The sequence below is a fragment of the Equus przewalskii genome, chromosome 1, assembly GCF_037783145.1.
Source record: "Equus przewalskii isolate Varuska chromosome 1, EquPr2, whole genome shotgun sequence".
Taxonomy (NCBI): domain Eukaryota; kingdom Metazoa; phylum Chordata; class Mammalia; order Perissodactyla; family Equidae; genus Equus; species Equus przewalskii.
In genome coordinates, this window is record NC_091831.1 from 120840568 (window position 1) to 120867612 (window position 27045).

The 27045-nt window shown below is 42.2% G+C and overlaps 1 long non-coding RNA gene across 1 annotated transcript; it reads left to right on the forward strand.

Annotated features, from left to right (window-relative positions):
- Positions 1 to 777: 777 nt before the first annotated feature.
- Positions 778 to 26774, forward strand: LOC139083632 (uncharacterized). Its single transcript, XR_011540506.1, has 4 exons — positions 778 to 912; positions 5283 to 5448; positions 23597 to 23684; positions 25246 to 26774. It is a non-coding gene; the product is annotated as an uncharacterized lncRNA (long non-coding RNA).
- The last annotated feature ends 271 nt before the right edge of the window (positions 26775 to 27045 follow it).

Here is a 27045-nt window from a genome sequence, read left to right on the forward strand (position 1 = left end):
TTAAAAGCAGATCTTTGAAAAGATGGGGCCCACTGCAGCAGACCTGGCAGAGCACCAAGGAGCCCTGTGGTTGCTCTAGACCCCAGGAATTTGGTCCCGTGGCCACAGGATGCTGAGCTCCCTCACTCTGGGCAGAAAATATCCCCAAGTCCAGATTCCAATTCAGGAGGTCTGCAGTGGAGTCCAGGAACATGAATTTTTTAACAAACTTCTGGCTGATTCTAATGCAGGTGGTCCAGGATCAATTTGGTTAATGAACACTTACCCACTGTCTCCTTATCAGCATCTCCTGAGAAACTCTGAAAAATACTCAAGACTTGGGGTAATTCTGGGAAATTTCTTTTTCAGTGGATCTGAGGTAGGGCTGGTCTGTGAATACACTGAATATGTGGATGCATACATAAGATCATAATACATTCTGAGCTTTTCCTTTGTGCAGTCTTACTTTTTTTCCTTGTTCTATTTTTACTTGTCTCCTTCCTTTTCCTCTCCTCCCCATCTTCACCTTACCCCTATCCCAGGAAACTTGTGTAACAACCTAGTTGTAAAACTTCATCGTTAATGTGGTTTTCTCCATGCTAATTTAACATATACAAAAATACTATGTATTACACATGCATATCATCCAGGGTTCTTAGCAAGCAGCAGAAACCAATTCTGGCTGATTTAAGCAGAAAGGAAGTCTCTTAAAAAAATACAAAGTAGTTCACAGATTCTCTGCGTGGGTTGGAGAAACAGCCTAAAGGCGGTCCACCCAGGGCCACACCCCCAAATCATACACAGGGCAGGTCCCATGAACACAGCACTGTTGTAGCCAGGCTCCGTGGCACTGACCCGGGAGAGGCAGACGCTTCACGCACAGCAGAAAGTGCTACGCGGGACAGCGCCTTCTTGGGAATGTGGATGGTATAGGTACTCTTCATCTCACAGTCACGCTTGCTGGCAGATTCAACTGTGTTCTGACTCTCGACTCTCTTAACCCTTGCTGGCCTCCCTCAAATGTGCTGTGATTGCCCTCCCATTTTTGCTCTGTCTCAGTTTCTCATGTTGTGCTGACTCTGTGATCCTTAGGTTATTTAAGGCCAGAATGCTGCGGATGACTGGGGGGGGGCACCTTCTACCAACTCTGCGTGGCCTCCCGAGATGCGTCTGCTGTGGGCTCAGCAGGAGACTGGGATGCTTTGTGCCAGAGGGAACCTGAGCACTGTGTGCCGGGAAGAGCGGGGCTACCCGATCTGGGAAGAGCTGATCAGGCTTGAAGGTGGCCAAATTCAGAGCACACCCTGGCTGCAAAGTCTCAGCAGCGATGGCGTTGGCCACACTTTCCTACAGGGGCTTCGTGTCCTGCCTTGAGGCATGCAAGGATCCATGGTTGTCAGAGCTTCATTTTCGTTAGCTGGCTTTTCTCATTCTAGGAGTGACATTGACCTGGCCACTGTCGGCCTTTCTGAATCAGCACCAAGGTTGTTGAGAAGTGGGCTTAAAGGGAGCAAATTTCAGGCAACAACAATCAGAAGAGGAAAATCCTGGTAGAAAAAGCTATTTCATTTTGTTTGTGAGGCTACCTGGGAGCCATCTGGGATAATAATTCCTTGCAGAGGGTGGGGAGAGGGTATTTCTATGTAAAGAATATAACAACCCGGTCCAAGTTTTTTGTAATATGTTCAGGAACACAGAGGTATTGTGTTAGGTCCTCTGGGAAGCAGATATCAATAAAGTTAGAAGTGCAAGAGATTATTGGAGTAATACCTGCAAAGAACAAAGGGGGAAAGGATGCAAGAGGGGGCAGGGAAGACTTCAGATTGCCATGCAGGTCTGACACCTGTGGAAGGAGAGGGGCAAAGGAAGCACTGGGTGGGAAAAGACGTAGATTACAGGGCAGCTTTGAGAAAGCTGTCAGCCCAATGCGGAGCTCCAGCACCACGTGTGCCCAAGAGCACTTTCACATGGGGCAGAAAGGGTGGAAATTAGCACCCCCTCCATGCTCAGTCATTGCCAGGGGCTGCCCTGGAAGGGCGTGAGCTTGGCATGGAGGCTGCAGTGGATCCCCAAGGCACTGCGGCCAGAGGCTGTCAGCTAACTGCTCTCCTCATGGCAATATCCAGTTCTTCCTTGAAGGGGGATCCAAGTGGCACACTGCCTTGGCTGCCACAACAGACTTTAGCAACATTTCCAACATCAAAGGTTATAATTTTTTTAAGTTAAAGCAACACATGTGTATCATCATTTTAAACATGTAAAAAAATATTTAATAGAAGGAAATTGCTATCTCACTAGAGATTTTCTATATGTAATATATACAAATAAATATTTCTATTTAAAAATAAGATCATACTCACATACTATTTTAAACCTTTTTTCACTGAAAATATATTGTAAACATATTCATATTCTCTTTTAATTTACATACATCTATGTATTTTCTAATGACTGCATAGTGCTTCTTTGTATGAATGTACCTTAATCTGTTTAAGTGGTTCCCTATGGATCAACGCTTTGGATGTTTCGAGTTCTTTGTAACTATGCGCATCACTGCAATGACAATCCTGGTACATGTGCTCTGTTCTGAGAGTTCCCCAGGGATTCCAGAGCCTGCCTCAGTGACTCTCTCTGATGCTGCATCGTCTTGACAGGATGTTGTCCTACCCTGGGGCTCCATGACATGTTGCCAAGGATGCAGGAGTACAAAAAGAAGGACCCCAAGAGAAAGGCCACTGTGCCAGGTGGCTCTGAGGGCTCTTGTGGGACAAAGAGCCAGGCGAGCATAATGGCTCAGGGAATCCAGACTCCTTTCCTCCTGGGGCATTCCTGCAAGGATCATGGCCCTGCTGGGCTGTTTATTTAGTTTCGTTGGCTTATTTAATATCCACTTGCTCCTTTCAGAGATTTAGTCCCCCAATTCCATTGAGGAGAATTAAGGGAAGAAAATCCTCGGAGATGGAGGGCCATTGGCAGAGTTACTTTATTGTAAGAGTAGCTTTCACCGGTCTTCACTTGGGAACAACCTCCATTTAAGCCCAGTGTGAGCAATCACAGTATCTTCAGTTTCCTTGGTGATTTGCAGGGTTATCTCCCATGCGGATCCCAAAAGATTGTAGTTCTGTCCCTCAAACCCTGTCGGGATATAGAACCTGGCCGAGGCACCAGCAAAGAGGCTGGTGGTGGGATACAGCTGAAGTTGAAGACCAGAGGCAAATGGAGCTAGAAAGAGAATACAAAGCTAGACTCTGATATTCTTTGTTTTCTTACAAACGAGCTTAATTTCTGTATCAAGTGCCATTCTACTGGTCTTATGATTTTCATCTCAATCATTTCAGGAATTTCCTCCTCCCCTCTCCACTGGGTTTGGAACTAAGTCCTTGGGCTTACATAGCATCAAGTGGGAGAGCTCTTACCAGTTCTCAGTCTTTGTTGTATGTCCACTGACATCTGCTGAGCTGCGCATCACCCCTGCTGACCCTGCACAGGTGTCTGCCGAGACTTCTACACTCCCCATCTGCCGAGTGGGCCACCGTCCACGCGGGTCACTTTGCAGCCTTCCCTTCCTGCTTTCCTGGCTTTTCTCAGTTTTCTACTGTAAACATGTGCTGCTTTTGACTTAGGGAAAAAAAGCTTATTAAAATATTGTCATTTAAATGTATCTTTATTGCTATATGTTGCTTTTCTGTCTTAAAAGTATGGTTCTGGGGTGGGAAATGGGCAGGATTTGGAACGAGCTCTGGATAAAGGTCATCACTTGAAAGCAAAACTAGGACAATTCAACCTGTAATAAATGCAAAGCAAACCCGCCTTAAGACGTGTTTGTCAGCTTGTTGCTGGGGATTTCGGGGAGATGCTCTGACTCCATGGAGGAGCCCTGGATTTATGTGTAGGAAGGTGTGACCGGAACGTGGCTGAGAGCAAACAACGCGGCCCTGCTCTGTGGCTTTCCGGCCCGCCTGGCTAAGCAGGGCTGTGTCACAGGGCAGTGAACAAGTGCAGGCTGGGTCAGAGGAGCAAACTGCCTTCCAGTAGAACCCTGACTCCAAATATGCAGATTTGCAAATGTACTCCCTGCTTCTGCTCCCTCCCAAAGGACTCCTAGTTTGGATATTAGGGTTACTGTAGCCAAAAAACACTTTTCTTCTACGTCTCTGACATTGTCCAAAGGAAAGGATGACCTGGCTGGCCTACATAAATGTTCTGGTTCTTTTGGCTGGCCCTAGTGTGGAAATGGGTCTTTAGACTGATGGAGTTTGACGATGACATTGTCCATTAAGATAAACCCATCTGTTATAAACCTTTCTAGAAAGCAAATGGCAATTTGGATCAAGAGCCTTTAAAAAGGCCATACCCTTTGATCCAGTAACTCCTCCTTGAATAATTGCCAGAAATTCAAACACAGATTTATGTACAGTGGTGTACATGATGGTGCTACCCAAAATAATAAAAGATAGAGACGACCTCAGTGTTGGATAATAACAGAAGGAGGCTAAATGAATCATGGTGTACGCATACGTTGGCCTAGGATGAGGCCATTAAAAATTATTTTCAAAGAATTTTATTGGCAATGGGAAATGTTCACAGTATAGTAAGTTTAAGAATTTGGATTCACAACTGTGTATACAGTATTATTTTAACTTTATAAAATTATTGCATGCACATTCCTCAGTAAATTATTACAAAGAAATATATCAACACTTTAGGTGTTCATAGCTGGTGATTTTTATTTTCTTCTGTGTATCCCCCACTAGAAAGACAGCTTTTTTGTTTGCTTGTTTGCAGACATAATTGAATCTATTTGTTAGTTTACCAAGCTCACCAATTTATCTAGAGACAGTAATTTGGGATTCAGAGATACAGTAGAAAAAGGACATACCCAGCTAGCTGCAGACTTTAGACAAGTTATTTCATTTCTCCATACCTAAGTTTCCTCACCTACATAATGGGAATGATAATATTTACCTCCCGCGGGCTATTGTGATTATTTAATAAGACAATGAATATAAAGTGATGAGCACGTAATAAGTCTTCAATAAATGTTTCTTTCCTTGCTTTCCTCCTCCCCACTACTATTTGAATTTTCCCATTATGAAGTAATAAAAAGAATGTATTTAGATTTATGTACCGTTATATGATTCATTATACGTTAATTGAATGGCCTGATGGTTGTGGTTTTTAAAAGTACATATTTCAAAAAGGAGGAAAATCCCTGTGCTTGAGGAAGATGGCATGCAACGAGGGGAGGTTTCAGAGAGAATGCAGATGTTCTTAACTGCTATTTTCATCTGTCTCCCTATCAGGAAGAAATGCCATCAAACCAGAATGGAGAAAATTGAAGGTCAAGATAGGAGAGCAGATAGCGGAAAACTACTTTAACCAAATATACAAATTGGACTCTACCTCCCTTTTGGCTGGAACGTGAAGAGAAAAGTTACATTCCATAGGAGGCCACTGTTCAAATATTGCGTAAGTGTCTTTGAACTTCTGGAATTCCTCTTGAACCCCTTAAAACCACAATGAGAGCACTGAGGGTCAGGAGGGTGGAGATGGGAGAGGATCTGGGAGGAAGAGGTCTTTGGAGAGAACAGTTTGCATGCTGTGGGGTACTTCCCCTTCATCCAGAGAGAGACAGAGAGAGAGAGGCTTCAAACGAGAGCAGTTTGGGGGCAGAGGCTGAGGATGGAACACAGGAAATTGAGGTCTGATTTCTGCCTGAGAAATCTAAAGAATGAGAAAGCTTAAAGCACTTGCCAGGCCCAGAGAGTGAAGAGCCAAAAGTACCAGTCAAAGCGGAGCCGTCCTCCTCCTGCCCCCTCTCTGTGCCACCCACCCCAGGGGAGTCAGCATCCCAGGTGTGCACGCTGGGCTGGGAGGAAAAGGGAAGAAAAGAAGACAGCCAACACACACTCTCACCAGCTCTAAGCCTCCTGCCTGTAGCAGGCCCAGGCTTACGAGGAAGATTTAACTAAAGTTTATTTAAAAATAAAGCTTACAGTTTCACTCATTATATAGGAGTAGATTTCTAATATCTAAATGGAGACCGTACTTGGTGACTTAAAGTGATTATAGAATTTTTATTTATCACAGTGATCGGAAAAATCACAGGACTGATGAATTTTCCTCCACGAACAGTGGAAGGCTATCCCTCACTGCGTTAATTTTAAAGGACAAATGAAAAAATAAAGCTGCTTTCTGGTTCCACTCCAGAAGTTCACTTATACCAAAACACTGCCTAGCCGGCTTAAATGAGTTTAAGTCAGCTCGTCGAGACAAATGACCTCCCGGATGACCACAAGAGTCACATGGAAAATCTTTGAGATATCCTAGAAAATCAGAGAGAGTAGCCAAAAGGATGAAAATGGAAAATGTTGTCCTGATTTTAAAATGAGGTGATAGATGAAATTTACAATTTGATTGACGAGTATCACCAGCGCCAACAAAAATCTAGATGGGATTATTAAATAGATGGTTTCTGAGTACTTTAAAAAGAAAGTGATGTTTCCAGGAACTAGTGCAGACTCCCTAAGGGCAAATCTAATCTCATTTCTTTTTTGTATGAGTTATTAGATTAGCGGATCAGGAGGATGTCATAGACTCAGTGTCTTATTTCTGTGAGACCTCTTACTAAATCCCTCACGATTCTCTTGTGCAAAGGCGGAAACATGTCAGTGGGGACTGAGAGGTAGATTTATAGTTGGTTGAACAATTGTCCTCTGGGAGTGCTGATTAATGAATCCCTGTCACCCTGGAAGGTGTCTCTGGTGGCATTCCAGTGAGCTTTGTTCTGGTTCTGTCCAGGTTAATAATTTTTGTTGATAACCTGGAAGATGACATAGAAGCCAGTTTTATCAAAAGTGTGGAAGACACTAAGGCAGAAGAGATAGTGAACACAAGTGAATGACTATAAATTTTTAAAAATTTGCAGTCATATCTGCTGACACATTTTGACAACGAAGTTTGCCATATCTGCAACCAGGACAAAGACTGCTTACGGCTCATTCAAGCAGTCTTCTCACTCTCTCCAACAAATGCTACCTCGCACAGCCCACTGAGACTGTGGGCCCTCTTGGTTGCATGGTTTTCTATGCCGCTGTCCTCAGAATCTGCCTCTACTTTATTCTACCCATTAGTTGTAATGACACCCCAGCTCCTCCCCACAAACGGCTCCCAACATTGCCAGGCAAAACCCACTTCAGCCCTTGAGCTCCATCAGTACCTTCCCTGGCTCAGGTCCCTGCCCTGACTCAGCCAGGTTTTAACTCTCAGAGCATCTTGCCAGCTCATGGCCCGCTCTCAGTCCCCTCAGAGCTCTGAGAACAGGGCCGGTAATTCCTTTCTCTCCTTCCACCAAGTGTCTACTTGTTCCAACATCTTAATCCCATGTATCCATGTGCATAAATATATGTGTACTTCCTATCAGTATGAGATCTCGCAGGGATGAATGTCAAGTCTGCACTGTTTGCAAATTCAATTCCACCAGGACAGAATGGGGGAGACTTGTCTTGACAAGATTCTATATTGAGCTTTTGGGCTAATTTTCCTAAGACCAATTTGCCTAAAGTCAATTTGCTTAAAATCTCAACTGTTGAAAATTATCTCAAGAGCACATTTGTGGTTCTTAAGGATAAAATCACTCTATCTCTGTAAAACATTTTGAATGTTGGATGATTCCTCCTATTTTACCTATTTTTAATATTTTATGAATTAGCAAGCAAAGGAACTTCTACTTTTATTTCACATAAGTTATTTTGAAACTTACAGTATATTACTTGGCAGATTGTAATAAAGTTCTTCTCCTAGGTACATACCCTAGAGAAACTAGTATATTTTTACACAAAAAGACTTGTGTAATAAAGATGAACAAAAAATTTCATTCCAGTTTTATTCTTAAAAACCAAACATGGGAAATAACACAAATGTCCACAAACAGATGAATAAACGAATTTGGTTATATTCGTACAATGAATTACTATTCAGCAATAAAAAGGAATTAACTACTGATACATGTAACAACATGGATTAATCTCAAAAACATTACATTGAGCAAAAGAAGCCAGGAAATGCACAGGTATGATTCCATTTATGTGAAGTTTAAGAACAGGCAAAAATTAAAATATGGTGGAAGAATTGGTACTGCTCTTCTCTGGGAGTAGGGATTGACTAGGAAGGAGCGTAAAGGAATTTTCCAGGGTAAGGAGATATCCTATGTCTTCATCTGGGAAATGGCCACGTAAGCAGAAAGTCACACATGCACAAAAATTCATTAAGCTCCACTCTTAAGATTTGTGCATTTTGCTATATGTAAATTAACACCCTCACTAAATTATTGCTTAAAAAATTTTATATTTCCTATAAGTTTCCACTCAAAAACATACCAAGTTTGAATATTTTTACATCTGGTTTGCAGTTACGCTTTTACATACTTTTTTTGGTACCATTTGAATTTTGAAGGAAAATCAGCACATATGCAGGTTGGTGCCTATTTAGAGAGCTCTCTTCATTTAAATAGTAAAAATGTGCTACATTTTTCAGCATATTCAACTCCATTACAGCTTAATTTTCATAACCTCTAATTGGTGAATTCACACTGGGTGGTGAACCTGAAACACACACGCATTAGCACGCAGAATTCTGAGTTGTGGATATTTGTATCTGGGATTGAACCACAAGCAATTTTCTCCAGATTTTCCTCAATCTCCATGTCCTTGCCCAAAATAAACAGCTCGCCCCCACCCACATCCCATGCTGATCCCATTGGATGGTTGGCAGGTACCAGGTGGTGTCCTGCTTCCACTGTCCTGTTCACTTGGAGCCACCCCAGCCCACTGGGCAGGCTTTGAGTAAGTCTAACTTCCTTGAAGTTGCCAGAGTAATGTAGTGGTTGAACCCCTTGCTCCGTCTCTCCAGGTGGCTTGATTTGCTGCCTGGCTTGGTGTGGTCAGGCAGCAGGCTCTGTAGGCCTCACCGGGCTGCCCATTCAGGTCCCCAATTTCTCCCAGGACGAGAGAACCTTGTAAAAGCAGCAGCCCAATCCCCAGTCCTCTCTGCTTAACCATCAAATACAGCTCACATGGAAGTAAAATCAGAATATTCCTCTGTAAATATTCACTTGAAGCTCTGTTAATACACGCATAGCGTTGCTATGGGCAACGCGTGGTAAAATCCTCAGCTGAACCCCGACCCCCAGTTCTGGCCATGTAACATTTTTTCCTTCTTAGGGGAAGGGAGGGTATTAATAGATTACGCCCATTGTTCTTGAGTGAGGGAGGCTGAGTCACGGTTCTCTTTTTTGTAAGACATCTGTCTGGACGCCCTAAGGAGAATGCACATTATCTACTAATCCAGTAGTGAGAGACCCTTTTGTTAAGGAATCCTGTTTGCTTGCTCTTTTGCTCCATGAATGGATTAGGGAGAATTGTGCTCCTTTGTGTCCAAAAACAGGCAAAAGTAAGGTGTAAACAGATTGCATCCTGGGTGTAATATCTGCGCTGGAGAGAAGAGTGGAGAAATAAGGACTTCCTCTCCCTTTTCCAGAAGAGTTGCTCAGCTCACGCAGAGTGGAAAGCACTGTGGATAACACGTTTATTATTTTATTTTATTTTTTTGATGGCGCATTTGGGAGAGATTAAAGGGCTCTGGCCAGTCTCTCAAAGCACAGCTTGGCTCTGAGGAAGAAAGCCCCCGGTTTGGCAGGCCCTGAAACTGGTTTCTCCAGCACTTGAGCTGACAAACCTACTCAGGACTGCGTGCGGGAGGCAGCCCGCATATCAAAAAGGCGAGAAGCCCATTGTCTGGAGTCAGACCAACCAACCGAGGGTTGAATCCTGACAAGCCGTTTTACCTCTTTGGGCCTCAGTTTCCTCACCAGTAAACTGGAGTTAACTCCTTCACCAGGTCATTGTGGGAGTTAAATGAGGTCCTATGTATAAGGCACGGTCCATAGCAAGTCTTCATGTTATTGTTACTCCAGGATAAGAGCACGTAGGAGGGGCCACATCCCATTTCACTGAAGATTGAAGAAGAAATATAAAGTGGGAAATAGTCAATAACAAAATGTCAGGACACGGAGGGGTTTGGAAATCTTGAAATAGGAGGAATAGTTGAGGAAACTGAAGGTGTTTTACCTGGAAGAGAAAGAATTGTCAAATATTTGAAGTGCTACGTCATATGCCAATTGGGGCTGAAAAGCCACCTGACAGGGATGTCCTGTGCTGGGTGGTAACTTTCAACTCTAAACAAAATTCTCGTCCCCCAAAGGGCTCTGTCCTGAAGGCAGCAGAGATTGGAGGGCAAAGGCTGTGACTCAGGGTTAGCAGCGGATGAGATCCAGGGCCCCTGGATGGAGGACGCTGAGCAGACACAAGCCTGGCTGTCTGGTTGGGCCAGAAGGTCCTAGAACCCAGAACAGCCCAGGACAGGGGGTGTGTAGTGGTTTATCCCAGCTAGACCATGGAGGCCTTCTGGACAGATCCTAATGCTATTCCTAGGATTGTGTTCACTTTTGGGAGAGGCCACCTCAGGTCACCAAAGCACTCCTCCTGTGTGGAGTGGAGTTTGTTTCCTTGTGGTCTGGCCAGGAAGCGCCAAGCCGGGTGGCCGAGAGGCTCACTGCCTTGGCTGGAAGGCTGAATGACTGGCCAACTGGTGTGTCTCCAGAGAGCAGACTGACCAGACTTGACAGGCTGGTTCTCTGGCCGCTTTTGCTGCCTGCAGAGCATCCCCCTCCAGCCAGCTGATTTTCTCATTGCTGGGTTTGTAAACGGCGTGATTTATGACCATGCTCATCCATGCTGGCCCCCGGGTACACAAGCTTTCCCTTCCAGGCTGGGAGTGAATAATGAATTAATCACCCTGCCTCGGGTTCAATACGGAGCTGAGTGTTTGCAGATCTTTATTGTACTGTGCAAGCCAACTCGAACTACTCAATTTACACTCCTAATTCATTTGAGCTTGTGCAATTCTGCTGTTCGTGGGAGCTGTGGCCTCGTGGCTTCTTGGTTCCTGAGGAAGGCTCACTTCCCCCTCCCGGCCGTCCTCTTCCACTAGGAGTAAATGCCAAAGACTTCTGGGTGCTCAGAGAAGCCAAGCCACTTCCTCAGAGACTGCTCTCTGGGATATCTCTTGTCCCAAATGGTGCTGTTTAGGGCATTTCTCAGCATTAAAAGAGATAGCTGAACTGCCTGATGCTAGCCGGTGTGCATGACACAGACGAGGCACAGGAAATGTTTGTTGAATGAATGACCCTGGCTCCACAGACACAATGTTTATCAAAACTAGTGGCTTGCAGTCACGGTTGTAAGGGCTTCTCTCTTCCCTTCTTCTGATTCTGTAGGACTTTGAGAGAAGAGTTTTTACTAGGTCTCAGATCTGATGAAATCTGAGTGATGAGATGGGGGTCAAGTTCACTGGGAAGCAGTGGGAGGTGAAGTCTGCATTTGAAGATTTAGGGCTTTCCCAGCTTTGACCATTTTTCTTCACCTCCCAGAAACCAAAGCCATAAGCAGGTGCCTTTTACCCAATGCTTGAATATGAAAAGCAGTGGACCTCAGGATTCTGTATGGAGAAGACTGACCCACGCTTCATCCTGATGGGCTCCAAGAAAGGGGCACATTTAGTCTGGGGACATATTCCACCAGCTGAGATGCTGCCTTGTCTACTCCGTTAGCTAGCCACCCTACGCCGCCCAGCCTGGTCCTGCAGCCCAGTGGGACCTCCACACCCACGCCCCTTTTTGTGGAGCTTTTCTGCACCTTGTTCAGTTCTCTGAGACCTTGCTTGCTGCCTTGCTTCTTGCTGGGGTACCTTCTCCCCCGACTCCTTAAGACGTGCCTCAAAAGCTTCCCAGGCCTCTTCACATCAATGTGGTCTCTCTTTCCTTTTGGCCTCAGTCACACATTGCATGTCCCTTGTTTAGCCATTCTCTCACTTTGACACATTTCCGTGTCTCCTGGCCAATTGAGCATGGCTTCTGCATTCTCACTCTAGTCACTGGTAAACGTGTGAGGACAAGAAAGAGCTGAGGGCAGCCCCCGCACCCTCCATGAGACACTTCCCTATAGACCAACTACAACTTTTTTCTTTCATCCATGAAGCAAAAATGCTTATAGCACCCCTACTCTGCCCAAGCAACAATGAACATGACTTCACGTCTTCTTGTTTCTCCCCTCCATACTCCAGCCACATCCACTTTCTATAGTGCTCTCAAACCCACCAGGCTCCCTCTTATTCCAGGAACTTGGTATGTGCTCTTCTCTATGCCTAGAATATCTATACTCTCCTTCTCTTCTAGATTTTTCATTCTGATCTTTCAGAGCTCAATTCAAATACCAGTTCTTCCAGGAAGGCTATCCTGGCACCACCATCAACACCGTTGCCCCTGTCCCTTGCCCCTTGGGCTGAACGTGTTCTCTGAAACTCCAATCACAACTGTAATTACAATGATTAATTATGTAGTCAGTTGTTTAATAGTCACCCACCCCAAGATGTGACCTCTCTGAGGGCAGGGCCACGTCTGTCTTGCTCACTGGTGTATTTTCATTGCCTAGAACAGGATCTTACACATAGGAAGTGATCAGTAAGTACTTTTTAAATAAACAAATAAAGCGTATCATGAAAGATATTTTAAAAATATCCTCTTATATTTAAATATAGTAAACAAAGGAGAAACGTGTTCAGTGGGCATGATAGCCAGCCATTGATGGTTTCCATTCCTTTTGCCATTCCAATTTCCAGAAAACTTCAGAGCAGGAGGTAGGGGAGGAAGGATGCTGATGATGGCACTTTTCATCTTGCAAGATATTACTCCCACAGAACACTGCAGGCAGAGTTGGAGATAGGAGGAGTCTTGGTAACAATGCCTTTTGGGAATTGGAGTTTTCATGCACTCCATTATAGAAGATCCAGGGGCTGCATCTTATGAGATTCAGCTAGACGTGGGGTGAGCTGTGAACGTCCACCTGCTGACTGAAATCAAATGGGTTGTAGAATAGGGGCCTATGTAGAACCTATTAAAACATAAAATCAGCAGAATATTATTTACTACAGGAATCAGAAAAAAATTAGAAAATAATTTGTCATCCTTAACAGGATGCAAAAACACATGCTTTCTATAAAACTGGAGTATTATCAGAGCCTAACCGACCAAGGAAAGGGAAGCACCCAACTCTAGTCAGCTCTAGCCTTCCACCTGGCAGTAAGGAAATAAATCTAGCCCACTCTAGCCGTCTTCTCTCACCTAGGAGGGGGAAAAACTGAGAAACACTTGTGAAGCGTACAGTCCAGAGGCATAGGCTCTCTAAAAGACTGAGACCTAATCATAGGACTGCAGAATGCTTCCCCTCCCCCTACAGCTCACCAATACATTACCAAACGCCTAGTATAGCAGTGCCTTCTCCCCAGTACATCATGTCTGGCTACCAGGAAAATAATTACAAGGCATAATAAAAGGCAAAAAATACAATTTCAACAGACAGAGCAAGTGTCCAAACCAGACATGGCAGGGATGTTGGAATTATCAATCTGGGAATGGGAACGCTAAATGACTATGATTAACATGCTAAGGGCTCTGATAGGTAAAGCAGACAGCATACAAGAATAGATGGGCAATATAAGCAGAGAGATGGAAATCCTAAGAAAGAGCAACAACAACAAAAATGCTAGAGATCGAAAACACTGTAACAGAAATAAAGAATGCCTTTGATGGGCTTATTGGTAGACACAACTGAGGAAAGAATCTCTGAGCTTGAGGATATATCAATAGAAACTTCCAAAACTGAAAAGCAAAGAGAACAAAGATTTTAAAAAACCAGAACACAATATCCAGGGACTGTGGGACAACTGCAAAAAGTGCAACATACGTGTAATGGGAATACCAGAAGGTGAAGAAAGAGAGAAAAGGACAGAAGAAATATATGAAACCATAATGACTGAGAATTTCTTCAAATTAATATCAAACACTAAACCACAGATCCAGGAAGCTCAGAGAACACTCAACGGGATACTATTGTTATTTGTTGGATCCACTAAGATGAGGAAAAAATAATAGTTTTCATTTTACCTTCATTTATTTCTCCTTCAACGCTCTTTCTTTATGTAAGATCTGAATTCCCGACCTATATTATTTTCGTACTCTCAAGAACCTCTTTTAACATTTCTTGCAAGGCAGGTCTATTGGCAACAAATTCCCTTTTGTCTGAGAAAGTCTTTATTTCTCCTTCATTTTTGAAGGATAATTTTATAGGGTACAGAGTTCTAGGTTGGAGATGTTTTTCTCTTGACATTTTAAATATTTCCCTCCACTTTCTCCTTACTTGCATGGTTTCTGGGGAGAAGACAGATGTAATTCTTATCTTTTCTCCTCTATATGTAAAGTGTTTCTGCTGCCCCCATACCCACCTGCCCCACAGGTTTGAAATAGTAATAGCAAAAATGTATTTGAATATATATCTCTATATACGCTTATGTATGCTTATATATAAGTGAAATGAATGACGGCAATGATACAAGGGATGATAGGGAGGAATTAGGATTATTTTGTTATTATAAGGTACTCATACTACCTTTGAAGTGGTATAATGTTATTGAAAATGGACTTAGAAATGTATATTGCAAACTCTAGGGAAACCACTGAAAAAGGAAGTATAACTAATATGCTAAGAAAGAAGAGAAAATGGAATCATACAAAATGCTCAGTTGAGACCACAAAAGGCAGAAAAAGGGTGGAAGACAAAAATAGGAACAATATGATAGATATTAATCCAACTATATCAATAATCATATTGAACCCCAGTGGTCTAAATGCATCAATTAAAAGACAGATTATCAGAGTGGACCCAACTATATGTTATCTATAAGAAACTCACTTTAAATATAAAGACACATAGATTAATAGTAAATGGATGGAGGAAAATATACCATGCTAACACTAATCAAAAGAGCGTAGGAGTACCTATCTTAATTTCAGACAAAGCTGACTTCAGAGAAAGGAAAGTTATCAGGGAAAAAGAGGGGTATTGCATAAGGATAAAGGGATCAATTCTCCAAGAAGACAACACCAAATTCTGGCAAGGATGTGGAGCAGCAGAAACCCTCATTCATTGCTGTTAGGAATGCCAAATGGTACAGCCACTTTGGAAGACAGTTTGGTGGTTTCCTGCAAAACCAAACATCCTCTTACCATATGATCTATCAGTTGCACTTGGCATTTACCCAAATGAGTTGAAAACTAATGCCCAAGAAAAACCGGCACATGGATGTTTAAAGCAGATTTATTCATAATCACCAAAACTCGGAAACAACAAAGATGTCCTTCAGTAGGTGAATGAATAAGTAAACTGTGGTACATCCAGGCAAATGGAGTATTATTCAGTGGTAAAAAGAAATGAGCTATCAAGCCACAAAAAGACATGGAGGAACCTTAAATGCATATTTCTTAGTGAAAGAAGCTGATGTGAAAAGGCTACATACTGTATAATTCCAACTATATGACTTTCTGGAAAAAACAAAACTATGGAGACAGTAGCAAGATCAGTGCTTGCCAGAGTTTGGGGAAGGAGATGAATAGGCAGAGCACAGAGGATGTTTAGGGTGGTGAAACTATTCCATATGATATTATAAGAGTGGACACACAGCATTATACATTTGTCTAAACGTATAGAACGTACCATACAAAGAGCAAACCCCACTGTAAACTATGGACTTCAGTTAATAATAATGTATCAGTATTGGTTCATCAGTTGTAACAAATGTACCACACTCATGCAAGATGCCAATAATTGGAGAAATTAGGGTTAGGAGTTGAGGAGAACTCCCTGTACTTTCCGCTCAATTTTTCCATAAACCTAAAATTGCTTAAAATTTTTTTTTAAGTCCAATAGATTAAAAAACCAACAATGTGGAAGTAATGACATTAAATGATTATCAGGTCTTCTTTGACTTAGTTTGGATCCTGAAGTCAGTTGAACTGCAAGTGTTCAGGGACATTCCCTAGCTCAAGGGCAAAGTTAGACCAAAGTGCTTCCTTGGTAGGTTTTCTTCAAGCTGAGGCTGTGTCTGAACTCTCATTTTGCCATTTCTCTACAGCTTGCCCCATTTGATGACCTGAACAATCGCAGCTCTGTTGTGGCCCAGCACTTACTAACAGGGGTCACATCGTTATGCTCTTGGTCTCCTATGCTGGGAAGATCACTAAGCATGCGTTTTTATCTTTCCCTTTACAAAAGTAGAGCTGCATAAGGTGACATAGTAATCATTTTCATAATCAAGGAACTTGAGTAGCTGAGGAGCTAATCAATTACAATGTGCAATGCCCAAAAGATTCAGAAATTGGCAGCCCCAGGTGCCTCTGAAAGTAGGAGTAAAGGTTGATCTGAAAAGAGGAAAGTGAGTACAAATCAGCTAAGGAAGAAGTTAGACCCCCGATGCCATCATCCACTCAGTTCAGCTAGGGAACAGCCCCTCCCTCACTCTGCAGAAAACTACAGGTTTAGTCTCTGGAGAATGCAAAACAGGTTCTCTGGACTAAGAAACAGCAGGCACGAATGAAGGCAGGGGTTACATACTGGAAGGTGAAACATCCAGCTCTTTTCTTAGACTTGGATTTCAGAATCCTAGAAACCATACATGCTTCTGGCAAGCAACTGGGAGAAACTTCTGTGGGGAATCTAACCAGTCTAAGAGAAAAGAAACATAGAAACTGGTAACAGGATGTTCTGTAAAATGGCCCAGGAGAATCACTGTACAGTGAAGCCTCATTTGACAAGACTTTCTCCCTGGCCTGAATGTCCAATCATCTTTTTCGTGCCCTACTCTTTGAGCAGACAACACATGAAGACAACATCATTAATTACCAAGGAAATGCAAATCAAAACCATCATGAGGTAGCACTCTGCACCCACTAGAATGACTAAAATTAAAGACTGTTAATAGCCAGTGTTGGTGAAGATGCAGAGCAATCAGAACTCTCATACATTGCTGATGGCAACCACTTTGGAAAATAGTCTGACAGTTTTTTATAAAGTTAAGAATACCATCACCATAAAACCAAGCAATTCTACAACTTCATATTTACCCAAGAGAAACGAAAACATTTGTCCATACGCTCACAACAGCTTTATGCTTAATAGCTCCAAACTGGAAACACACTAAATGCCCATCACTAAAAGAATGGATAAACACATTGTGGTGTATTCATGTAATGGAAAACTATTCAGCAATAAAAAGGAAACTAAGCTACAGATTCATGCATCATTGATGAATCCCAAAAACATCACACATGACGCCATTTATATGGAATTCTAGAGCAAGCAAAACTAATCTATTGTGGCATAAAGCAGATCAGTGGTTGCCTGGGGCTGGGGTCGGGGGAAGGGTGACTGTACAGGGGTCCCAGGAGTGATGGAAAGGTTCTAGATCTTCATTGTGGTGATGGTTACATGGGTATATACAGGTAAATGACTGCAAATACATGTTAAAACTGGTGTATTTATTGTATGTAAATTATACCAATGGAATGAGATTTTAAAATATATCACAGTAAACTTTCTTTTTTAAAAAACTCAGCAGATAGCCAAGGATCACTGAACATTTGAGAAAAGCATTTAATATGGGAGACAGCGGCCAAGGGAAACAAGCAGAAGAGATAAGCTGAAGAAAACAGACTGTGTACGGACAAAAACAGATTAAAAAGTGAAAACTTACCATTAATGTCCTCAGAGATATTTTTCTTTAAAAACTGACAACTACAAAACGAGAAAGGTTGCTATAGTAAAAGAATATTCAGAGAACAAAAAGAAAGCCTTTGTAAATTAGAAGGGCAATAGCAAAATTTTTTAACTAAATAGAAATGTTGGAAGATTCTAAGAAAATCTTCCAGAAAGTGGGAGGGGAAGAAAACCCCTAAAGAGATGGAAAATAGAAAAGAAAATTAAGCCTCAATTTAGGAAGTCCAAGATGTGAATTCTAGGAGTTCCATAAAGAGAGTAGAAAGAAAACAGAGAGGAGGAAATCATCAAAGAAAAAATTCAAGAAAATTTTCCAGAACTGGAGGATAGGTGTTGCCAGATCAAAAAAGCCCATTGAGTGCCTGGTGGATGAAAATGAACTCACATGAAGACACATCAGGATGAACTTTCAGAAACTAAAAACAAAAAGGAGATGTTTCCAGAAAGGGGGAAAAAGTTTTTATACAAAGAATTAAGAATCAGAATTGCTTTAGGCTTCTTGATTGCAACATTAGAAGCTAGAAGATGGAATAACTCCTTCAAACTCTGAGGGAAAATTCTATCTGACCCGGAATTCTAAATCAAGTCAAATGTCAATTAATGGGGAGGGTATAATAAGGATATTCTCATAAGTGCAAGGTCTCAAAACATGTATTTCCCATGTTTGTTTTAGGAAACTAGTCCTAGAGGTTGTGATTTATAAAAACAAAAGACTAAATGTAGAAAAAGGTGGGAATCAGGGATTAGGAGATCCAAGAGAGAGATGAAGGAACTCCCCAAGACCATAGTGAGGGGAAACCAAGATCACATTTGTATCATCACCAGCACAAACTGGAGCAGGTCAGAAGGCTACAGGGGCAGAAATTTCCAGAAAATGAAATTGGATGTACATCTGATGCATCTGGAGATATTATGAGCAGATTTAGAGAACTGACAGAGGATTTGGGGTCAAATTAACAAAAATAATATACAAAAATCTAAGCAAATGGAAAAATTAGGACAGTCAATTCCAGGGCAAATAAAACCTTATGCAGAAAAGAAAAAGTGATCTTAGTTGTAGGACACTCTTAGTTCAGCTATGAATAGTATTTACATCGTCATAATAATGGAAACATTGAATATTCATGTAACCAAATTTATGATATAAGTGAACTGAGAGCACAAGGAGATGGGAAATATGTATGCCTGTGAAAAATCTAGAAGTAGCAGAACATGCTATTTAGTAATTCAGGGGTAAATAGAATCAGTTAAAGAGTTGAAAGTAGTTGCCTCTGGGAAGTAGGAAATTAAGGGAAGTGATGATGAGTTTGCAATTTCTCTATTAAGCCTTGCGGAACACTTCAAACTAAGCACACAGCACCTAGCTCCTTGGAGAAATGGCTGATTCCAGGGCTAGGACAGGGTGGGGACGAGATGAGCCGAGAATAGCTTGTTGTGCCAGAAAACAAGGACGTGCTTAAAGAATGCTGGGGCATGTCACAAGGACACAGAAGCCAGATTGAAGGGGCCCCCCTGGCCACATCTGGGACAATCTGAACACCAAAATACTTAATTGTAGTAATGAATTATAATCCATTAATTCAAAATGCTTAATTGCAGTTATTTGTTGTAACAACGGAAAAAATACGAATTTGTGAGCCTATACTGAAAATCGATTAATAACAAATAGTAAACAAACATACAAACGGGGGGAAGAAAGGTCTCTTGAAGAATGCAAAGGGCCAACTGGTGAATGTGGAGGGAGTTCCTGAGTTAGAAAAACATCATTTTGTGATTATCATTATAAAGATTGGATCAGGAAAGGATCATCAGTAGATACTAACTCTAAGGGAAATTTTGATGAGAAGCAGAATATGTCATATGGTCTTAAAGTGTCCATCTATAGGCTGCTTATTAGTTGCAAGGGAGAGGGAGAAAAAAAGGAACTAATTCTGTTATGGGAGAAATAGGGCAACACCTTGATAGAGACTAAAATTAACAGTAGCAAAGAGGGACAGGTGAGCAGTATGCACTTCCAAATGTGAGGCCCTGGAAAGACACATCTCCAATATAGCATTCTGGTCATGAAGGCATAGCAACAATTTAATCAAAGTAAACATTTGCATAAATGAGGAACATTCTAGTTAAAAAGACAGGTGGGAGGGACTATGTTCTCAAAAAATGTCAATGTCATAAAAATCAAAGAATGGCTGTGGAAATGTTCTAGATTAAAAGAGGCTAAAGAGAGATGACTACTAATTGCTACACCCAACCCTAGGCTGGGGTCTCTGCTGGAGGGAAAATGACGTAAAGGACATTATTAGATAACTGACAAAATTAGAACACGGACAGTAGATTAGACAAAATTGTTGTATCAGTGTAAATTGTAAATGTATGAAGTTGAAAACTGGACTGTAGTTATATAAGAGTCTATTCTTAGGAAGTACCAAAGTATTTAGGAGTAAAGAACCATGATGTATATAGCTTACCATCAAAAGGTTCAGAAAAAAATTATGCACAAAGAGAGATAGAACATGATAAAGCAAATGGGTTTAAAATGTTAACAATGAGCAAATCTGGGCATATGGACGCTCCTTATTCTATTTTTAGAAATTTGAAATTATTGCGAGATAAAAAGTTAAAAAGAAACTAAACACATTTTGATGCTCCTCCCAAATTTTTAACTAAAAAAAATATAAATACTACGTATCCACCTTAGAGAAATAAAATATTACTAATGCAGTTGAAAAAAATGACGTTGAGCAAACTGAGAACTGAATATGTTAGTTGGGAAATACTAATAAGCCCCAGGTTCCACAGATCCTGATAAGATCGAGATTAGAGATCTGTAGATATGTTTCCATGCCCCCTTGTATCATCTCCCGTCTAGAGCCTGTCAATATACGTTCACAATGCTTGAAGTTCAACATACATTGTATAGTCTCTGTGATTTAAAAAACACAAAAGTATAGTTACAAAAATTATATTATTACTATAAAAAATATATAAAGCTGAATTTCATTTTCTGCTTCATAAATTTATGTATTTTCCAAGCTTTCTCTAATGAGTATATTACATTTATTATCAAAATAGATGCAATTTAAAAAATCAGCCTATGTAACTTTGCATGTGTGATACGATCACAATCATGTAAAACTGTGATGACGAAAGAGTGAGAGGGAATGTACCAAGCATGATGATTTCTCGGCGCTGAGAACACGATATTTTTTTCTTCTGTCAACACTTCCATATTTTTCTAATTACTGCTATGGTGATAAAACATCAATTTTCTCTTTTTGTCAATGAGAGAGATTATTTTTTAAATGACCTCACTCTATGCACCAAATCAATTCCAGGGATTTTAAAGAGTTAATTTTTCAAATTGTAGAAAAATAAGAGAACGTGAAATCAAACCTCTTGAAGGGGGTGTCACACTAAGAGAAATCACAAAGAAAAGGATTTGCTACATGAAAATTTTGTAACATCAGCCTGTTTGCCTGAGTCTTCCTCCAGTCTCCTCTCCTTGGTGGCTCCGACTGGCCCCTGGTTATTCGTTTCCACTCCCACCTCTTCTGTGAGACACACTGAGGGTTTCTAGCGCAACAGGCACCTTTCCTGACCTTGAAGTTAGGCAATTACAATTCTTAACACTCTCTATCCATCCATCAGTTCCTGTGTCCTGACTCTCCTAGAGATGAAAGCCAGAGACCGCCGCTCTCCCTCCTTTATCCCACTTCCTGGCAGAAGGCGAGTGGCTTCTCTTCCCAGCTTGGCCAAGGACTCCTGCAGAAGGGCCAGTGTTTCCTCCCCTCTCCAGGATGGCGTCTTTGTCTACGATTGCTGTTCCATCTCCGGCAGCGAGGCAGACCATCTGCTGATGCCTACTGCCAGCTGCCGTCTCGTCTTAGCTTTCTTGTCTCCCCTGAGAATTCTCTGACTTTCAGGCACATTGTATTCTCTTCTGCCCTTGCTCAGCCTGGGTCCTTATCTTTGGGGAGCTTTCACAATCTCTCCCCTTTACTTAGCATTGCCCTGGTGTCCCCATGGAGGCTGACGCCCATAGCCCTCCCTGAATGAGTCCCCTACTGTCATATATGCCATCGCATGGGACTATAGAAAAGGGAGTCCATCCTTGAAAGTATTTGAGAGCACTCGCAAGGGATGTAGAGCTTCCACCAGGAGGAAACAGATCCTGGGGCTCTAAATCCCCCGGGATCTTAGTTTCAAGTCCCCATATGGAGTCTCAAACCTGTGAATCATGCCCAGGGTTGAAAGTTTACTTTGCTATAGTTTCATGGGTAAAAAACCATAAAACAGAGCATGTTTATCTAGATAAGACTCTCTTTTCCATCTAGAAAGCTCTCCCTGCCCACTTGTCTCCATGATTTAAAATCAGACACATCCATCAGGGTCCAGAATAAATGCCATCTCCTTCAGAAAGTCTTCTCTGATCTTCACGATGAATGTGATCTTTCCTCCTTCCCAAATCCCCTAGTCCTGTATTCATACGTCTCCTGGGCAGAACAGATGCTGCCCAGCCCCTGCTACAATGCCCATCCCCTCCCTGTCTCAGCCTGCTGCTGAGGCCTCAGCATATGCAAGGCCTAGCTTGGTCAAGTTACAGCGTGAACTGTATTGACCCGATCGAAGCTGCTTGCCGGTCCAGAGCCATCATAGTCATAATTCTCTATAGCTGGCTGCTGGCTGCTGCTATTGAATAAAACTCCTACCCAGATCATAGAGCTCTGTTTTCCAGAGCTCTCTTGTGCCCTGCACCCCTGATTTCTCCATCATGACCTAGTTTGTGCTAGGCCTAGAACATGCGAGCCTGGCATGGTCCTTCTAACACTAATGGGTCACTCACACAGCTCATTTTTCTTCTTCCCCTCCATTTAGGTCAGGTCCCCAGAAGCAGAGCCTGAGATGGGGATTCTTGGGCGAGTGATATATTGAGGGAGTGCCTTCAAGAGAAACCAACCCATAGAGTGTGAGAAACAGGAGAGCGCAAGGGAAGAAGCTCAGCCAGGATGACAGGGGAAATCTAGCCAAAACCTGATCCCTGGGGAGCCATGGGGAATCAAGTGCCCAGATGCAAGGGGCTGGGCTGTTAGACTCCCCCATCAGTCAGCCATTGGCCAAGATGCCTCCTAAAGGGTGGGACTTGTAACCTCCCCCACCTCCTGTTCCATCAGCCAAGGGCATGCCTCCAGGCAAGAGTATAGGTGTGAGCTATTCGCAGCCAACAACCACAGCACCCAGGGTATGGATGCACCAGCCTGGTACAGGGGATCTGAGTGAGACACCAACAACATCTGTTACACCCTCAGCTATGAACTGAATGTTTGTGACCCCACCCCGCAAATTCATATGTTGAGGACCTAATCCCCAGTGTGGTGTTGTTTGGAGATGGACCCTTTGGGAGGTAATTGGGTTTGGATGAGGCTATGGGGGTAGAGCCCCGTGATGGCATTAGTGCCCTTATAAGGGAGTGAAGAGACCAGAGCTCTCCGCAAGGTGAGGATACAGCGAGAAAACAGCTGTCTGCAAGCCAGGAGGCAGACCCTCACCATCACCCAACCGTGCTGGCACCTGGATCTTGGACTTCCAGCCTCCAGAACTGTGAGAAATAACTGTTTGTTGTTTAAGCCATTCAGTCAGTGGCATCTTGTTATAGCAAGCCTAACTGACTGAGACATCCTCCCTTACTTTTTCTCTACCCACACATACTTCTTTTGACAGGTCTGTCACTAGCCTACTTTCACTTTTTTTTTAAACTTTCGTAGTTGGACATGAACACAATCAACTAATTCCAATCTTGATCACCAATACTGAAACAGCAGACTACTTGCTTCCCCGGATTAGACAAGAGGTCATTTTGAATTTTCATCACAGAATCTTGTTTCTTCATTTAATAGATGAGGAAACTGAGGCACGGATAGACAAGATTTACTTTGTCCAGCAAATTTTGTAGCAGAACCAAGCCTGAGGCTGCCTGACGTTCAGGTAAGAGCTGTTCTGCCATACCCCATTCCACCTTACGTCATTGCATTATGACTATTTTGCTAAGATTTTCTAATTAATCATTATTGGAAATGATCATTAAATTCAATGCTTGGAAAAAAGTTGCATGCCAGGAATAGTATTCCCTCCTGTGGTTTATGTCTTAGATGAGGACATGGAGTTAAGCCAGATATAGAACCTACTTAAAACCTTACAGAGTTTTAAACCAAACTTGAACCTTCTGGACTTCATTTATTTATTCTTGGCAACTTGCAGCTTCCTGATTCTTGGAAAGTTGCTGGCTCATTTAGAAGAAAAACTCATGAGACTTCTTGTGCATTGAGCAGCTCTTACAAAACAATCTTTTGAAGTGTAAAGTGTAAATGAATAAGAAACAGAAGACTGAAGTTCTCCTAAAATACACATGGATGTAATCATTAAAGGAACAGGCACACTAAGCAAAATGCATAATTATTTCTTGTGTCCTAAACCCTGTGGAAATAGTCTTGAGCTCAGCAAATCCCAAACATGCTACGGTTTCCCTTTGTCTGAGACTCTCCTTAACTATGTGGCAAAAGTCACCAGAGACATTGTGGCCAGGCTAAACCCATTCCACTCTATCTCCCAAGCATTTCTCTTGCAATATGCTCCATGAATAAGGATTCTTTCTGCTTCCTAATCCAAACTGTTCAGAATAACCCATCGTGGAATGAGAGTCTTTGGGCTAAAAGAGTGTGGTAATCCAGTTACATGACCATTGAGGGCCAATTAGGACGATTGCTTTTCTGTATTTAAAGGCTTAATACTCAGAAGTTGAATGTCATGAAAGAGGGGTCTCCACAGAACGCTGATGTTTTCTTTTGACACAGATAAAACATTTTTGCTACTTATTTGGCCTTTAGTCATCTAGAAGGCTAGCTGTTCTCTACTCTGGTCCACACTCCAGCTCTCTCTTAGCCCAAGTCCAGCTCAAGGCTCATTGAGATTTCTTAACCAGTTCCTCTGTGTTGTATATTACCAGGCCCTCTTCCTTAATAGCTGGTCTATCTGTCAAAGCAAAGAGCAAATATAAGCAGTTGTTTAATGCCCAGAAACTCAGTTTTAGTTATTCTAGCCAATTGGTTCCCAATGACCACACACGTCATTCTTCTTCAGCATGAAGAATTAAATTAAATTAAGTTCTCCATCCGCCACACCTTTAAAATGGACCATCACCCCTCCCTCACAAATACAACGAATTTTCAAGACAATTCTTAACTCTATTCACAAGCTTTTGAACATTCTGGGTCTCCCTACAATTTTGAAAAATGGAGCACAGACTTTGGAGTCAACTGACCTAGGTGTAAATCCTGGCTCTACTCCTCATTAGCTTTGTGGCCTTGGGTACGTTATTTGACCCTTCTGAACCTGAGTTTCCTCATTTGTATACCTGAGTAACACTGGTTAGCTTGTCAGGTTGTGGGGAGGTTAGAGGAGTTAATTGTTCAAAAATTCCCAGCCCATACCAGATCCTCAAAACAATTACTATTATTAGTGTTTTAGTGACATCTGTCCTTCATTGCAGATTGTGCAGGAACACCCAAGTCTTCTGGAAGGCCCTCTTGCTGACAGCTGGTGCCAACCTCTGAACTATTCATCCGAGCTGGTACCACAGGACCTTTGCTGCAGTCTCTCTCCTCCTGCCCCCTCAACCCCAGCCAAGGGAGAGAGTGTAGACTCATGGGGGGCTGAAATGACTTTCTTAAGGTTTCCCAAGATGGAGTAGGCCCTCCTGAGTAAATAGACCCCAGAATTATCACTCCTTACTTGTTAGTTCTCCAGGTTTTGAATGGAGATGGGGGAATATTTTGAAGCATCATCTCTTTTCCTTTTCCAAACTTATCTCTACCTCTGACTTCAAAAAAATATTCACCATTGGCTGCTGCAAGATGTAGCTCCCGCCAGAGGTGCTAGCCAAATTTCCATGTATTTCTAGCTGTATATCAGGCACCTGGAAATGTGCGCCCAGAGTTTGGGAAAGGGGTAAGAGATGGTGATGTGGATATAGACATAGTCTCAGTCAATTTGGGCTGCTATAACAGAAATGCCGTAGACTGGGTGGCTTAAACCACAAACATTTATTTCTCACAGTTCTGGAGGCTGGGAAGTCCAGGCTCAAGGAACTGGCAGATCTGGCGCCTGGGGAGGGCCCACTTGTTGACTTGTAGGCAGCCACCTTCTCCCAGTATCCTTACACGGTGGGGAGAGAGAGGGCTAGCTTTCTGTCTCTTCTTTTAAGGACACTAATCCCATCATGGCCTCCAACTTCAGGACCTAATTACCTCCCAAAGGCCCCACCTCCAAATACCATCACATTAGGGATTCAACATGTGAATTTGGGGGAGACACAAACATTCAGTCCCTAGCAGACATCCTCCTCCTGAACTGTTGATTGAAGACCTGGGGGTGGTTATGGTCCCTGAAGTGCTTATAGAGCTAATAGATTGTATGTAATATGTAATAAGATCTATCATATAATAGCCAAGAAAACTTTGAAAAAGAACAATAACAAGGGAGGAGCTCACCTTGGAGGATGCTAAAACATATTGTGAAGGTAGTTTGAAAAAAAATCCAATACTGTGCCTAATAGGACAAAACAAGCAGTCCAGACCATAGTACACACATAACAACTTCATGTATAATCAGTAAATGGCACAATGTAATTGGTTAATTATTTGAAAAATTGAATTAGGTCTTCAAGAAGAAGCAGTTAGTGCTTACCAAATATTCTATGGCATCCCTCAACCAAAAGCAAACGACTTTGAGATGGAGGATTGCAGGAAGAAGCAGCCTGGACCCCTGAGTCACCAGGTGGAGGTGCACCACTCAGGAGTGCCACCCTGAGCATCACGGGGCTTGACATCAGTAAGAATTAAGGCTTTTTATGTTAAGGAATTGAGATTTCAGGGTTTGACAGTTGTAGCACTAGCGTTAATTATCTCAAATACAACGCCTTCGCACCTTACACCACATATCAAAATCAAAATAAATTCTAGCTAGAATAAGAAATAAAATGTTAAAAACTGGAAGAAAATAAAGATGAATGTTTATTCACTCTCTGGATGGGGTTTTTCTAGGCCTAAAAGCAGTAGAAGAAATTACAAAAGGAAAGATCCATAGTTTGCACGAAAATTTTAAAAGTCTGTGTAAAACGGATTTGAATTTAAAAACAGAATTGAATAAAAAATGAGAAGGTATATTTCCAGCAACTATGATAAAGGGTTAATATCTTTAATATTTAAAGAGCTCGTAAAAACGAAGGCCAGGGGAGAGAGAAAGGATTATCTGCAGCAAAGCTTTAATCATAGCTGGCTTGTCCTGATAC